This window comes from Mirounga leonina, unplaced genomic scaffold (assembly GCF_011800145.1).
Source record: "Mirounga leonina isolate KUSES-001 unplaced genomic scaffold, KU_Mleo_1.0 Mir_53, whole genome shotgun sequence".
NCBI classification, from domain to species: domain Eukaryota; kingdom Metazoa; phylum Chordata; class Mammalia; order Carnivora; family Phocidae; genus Mirounga; species Mirounga leonina.
In genome coordinates this window covers 69,042,120-69,045,798 of record NW_023270807.1, presented here as the reverse complement: position 1 = coordinate 69,045,798, position 3,679 = coordinate 69,042,120, and the positions used below count along the sequence as shown (strand labels likewise).

General features: G+C 40.5%; 1 non-coding gene across 1 annotated transcript; it reads left to right on the top strand.

Annotated features, from left to right (window-relative positions):
* The first annotated feature begins 754 nt into the window (after positions 1 to 754).
* On the top strand, positions 755 to 826 carry TRNAK-CUU. The gene has a single exon. It is a non-coding gene; the product is annotated as a tRNA-Lys (tRNA).
* The last annotated feature ends 2,853 nt before the right edge of the window (positions 827 to 3,679 follow it).

Sequence of the window (3,679 nt, the reverse complement as noted above, 5' to 3'; positions counted from 1 at the left end):
ATTCCATGAGTACATTTGTTTATTGCTAATATTTTAAAAGTTATAATCACAGTTATGTATCAGTTGAAGTACTTTCAGCTTCAAGAAACAGAAATATCTAGAAAAATGCAGCTAGAAGGAACTTTAACCACATCACATAAAAGGAAATCCAGAGGCAGAGAAGTTCCAGAATTAGTTAATAAAGTTGCTTAACAAATTATGAGGCAGGGCCAAGATTCCTTCCATCCTTCCAGCCTTCCATTGTCAATGTGTTAGCAGTCCCCCCTCCCCATGGTCACAAAATGACTGCAGAAGCTCCAGGTATCACATCACTATATAGTACCTCCACAAGCAAGACAAAGGGAAAGGAAAAGATCTTCCCTTCCTTCCATTTTATTTTTTTAAGATTTTATTTATTTATTTGTCAGAGAGAGAGAGAGCACAAGCAGGGGGAGCGGCAGGGAGAGGGAGAAGCAGACTCCCCACTGAGCAGGGAACCCGATGTGGGGCTCCATCCCAGTACCCTGGGATCACGACCTGAGCTGAAGGCAGACGCTTAACTGACTGAGCCACCCAGGCATCCCCTTTCCATTTTAGTTTAAGAATGAAAAAAGAATTCCATAGTTTCCCCATTAGGCTTCTTGCTAGGCAGACTTTTGTCACATACCTACCATGATGGGTTTAAATTGGCAGACTTCCCCTCATTTCTCATTGGTAGAGCAAGGTAGCACACATACCAAATCATTTAAAAGCAAAGTGGCAGGGAGCGGGGGGCACCCGATTGGCTCAGTTGGAAGAGTGTGAGACTCTTGATCTCATGGTGTGGGTTCAAGCCCCATGTTGGGTAGAGAGATTACTAAAAATAACTAAATAAACTTTAAAAAAATTTTAAAAAGAAGGAAAGAAAGAAAAAGAAAGCAAAGGGGAAAGAGACCTAAACCAAATATGAGTCTCTGGTGAAACAAATGTCCCCTGGAGAAGAATTGACCAAATCAAGAATCCGTTAGCAAGAAAGGATAAGAAGATCTAAGATGTAACAACCACATTACTACAATCCCACGTTAGAGCTGACCGTGGAACTGCATATTTTTTTAAAGATTTTATTTATTTATTTGACAGTGTGAGAGAAAGAACACAAGCGGAGGGTGGGGTGGGTAGGGACAGTGAGAGAAGGAGATGCAGGCCCCTTGCTGAGCAGGGAGCCCAACGTGGGGTTCAATCCCAGAATCCTGGGATCATGACCTGAGCCAGAGGCAGACACTTTATGGACTGAGCCAATCAGGCTCAGAGATGGGACCTACAATTGTTCCCACCCTGGTATTCCCTAGAAATATCAGAAGGTGTTGACAGAATTTTTGAGCTATTTCCAATATCTCAAACACCCCAGGAGAAAAATTTGTACAAAATGGCTAAAATGTTAAAATTATTCTGAAACTAACTGAAATTCTATAAAGTCTGTGTGCTAAGGATTGTTCTATCATGCTATTCAGGAGCTCCTATTGCTTGTTTAGTACTATTTAATAAAAGTTTTCAATAAATTAGTAACTATATTCGAAAAATGGACACTTTTAAAATAAGGAATCCGTGAGGGAAAAATAATTTTTAAAGGTCCTTGTTGAGAAAAACATGAGAGATCATTGATGCCCAAACGACTCTTTTCCTCAAGGAAATGTAAAGGATTTCAGCTAGTCATGACTCAAGAGTGCTGTCCTCTCTAAAGAGACAAGAAGTAATGGTTCACAGACGTTAAACCATTCGATCTTTGCCTGTTCTGTGCCTGGGCAGTTACCTTTCACACTGACCATATGCTCAAAATCACTATCTTCCCATATCATTAACTCTTGACACCACCAGAACTTCCTGAATAAATGCATTAATTAATCTAAATGGAATGTAACAGGCACCCTTATTATCTTTTTTTCTAAGGGAAAAGGACCAACCAACAATAAGCATTTAAAGTAAACTCTATCAGCAAAATATACTTGATATCACAGACATTCACACTGTATACCCTGCAATTACCATCTGCTAATAGTAATTTAATCGTTTAATAAATTATACCAAGGAGAATAAACATTAATGAAATGGTGCACACTCTATAGGAGTCCTTCTAGTTTTACTTCTCAAAAGCGACAATTACACTCAGCAGTTTAAAAAAGAGCATTAATCAAAGCCAGAGAATGATAATGAGAGATCGTTGCATGACTCTTGAAGATTATATGGCCAAAGAAAATAGCTAATTCCGGAAGTGGTGTTTGGGGAGAAGACTAAAGTGTAACAACACTTGTCACGTGTTTTGAGTATGAGTTCTGATGCTGATGTAACTGGGACAAAAAACAATTGGTTAGAAAGAGAATGCACAGAGATTGCATACACATCCTCATACCTTTAAGCTAGCACCTAAGCTTGCTTGGCAGCTTGCAAGTAGCCTGTTCAGGAGTTATCCACAGAGCAGACACTGATCTCAAAGATTGTTGAATGACATCCTGGAAAGAAGGGTTTGTTTCTCTCTTTCCTTTTTTGTTTTTTTTAAGTGAATGACTACGGCTTGTATTCACACATTGGTGAAGTGGACACAGCAATGAACATATCTGATCCTCCATCTCAGACTGGAAAGGCCACTGTCCTAAGGAACTTTCTGGTCCAGGTATTAGGGACATACAAATGGGATAAAGGAAAAGGAATGCCACAGGTATACAGAAACAGAAGTCAGAGTAGGGTTCAAGCTCAAGCCTTGGAGAACAAACTGAGGGGTAGGTCTTAACCCAAGATTTCTCTGGAGTCCTCGGAGTGGTACGCCTTGGCCACAGTAGTCCACAGTCTACAGAGCACCAACTCTTCTCCACTGGCCTTCTGTTTTCTCTTCCTATGAATTCGCTTCTTCACTCTCTGATCTCTGATTCTTTTCTCCATCTTGAGGCGTCTGCTCATTCATAACTATAACTCATGTATAGTTTTATATCACTCGTGACCTAACTCTAGCTCAAAGCGTTTCACCTTCTTGCCCCATTGCTAACCCCCTTCTTCCCTTGGCACATCCCACATGAAATGCCCAAGAGAGACCATCTAATTGACTCATATTATCTTTCTGTGCCCGGGTCACTAACTAACGCATACAGTGACTGCCTTGGGGTCAAGTGCCCATCCTACCATGTAACCATTTATGTACAGGAGAGAGAAGGGTACATAGGATCGAATATAACTGCCCAGCGCTCTTTCCTCAGTAGGGCCCGAGGATGAGGTGCTTCCCTCAGGAGTATCTGAAAGGTAGCCAGGCAGGGCGACTGGCATCTCTAGTTAAAAAAAACAACAACAACAACAAAACCCCCCCCACTAAATCAGGAGAACTCAGTCGGAAGACATGCCTGTAGGTATCTCTTATCTCGTTGGCAGATCTTCAGTGAGTCAGCAAATTGGATAACTATCCCATATTTACTTTATGTAATATAATCATAGTCTATACTTCTTTCAATCTGAAAGTAAATGCCAATAATTATGAGAGATACTTTTCCAGTGCACTGGAGTTGCTCTGATGCAACCAGCTTTTGGAATCAAAACAACTCTAACAGTTAGAGACCCATGGAAATCTACTATCTTCTCTAACTCCCAGGAAATAAACTCCCTTTAGAATCCATGAATCATGACTAGCCATTCCATTATTAATAAATTCTGTAGGAGACATTTCAAAATAAAGGACTGT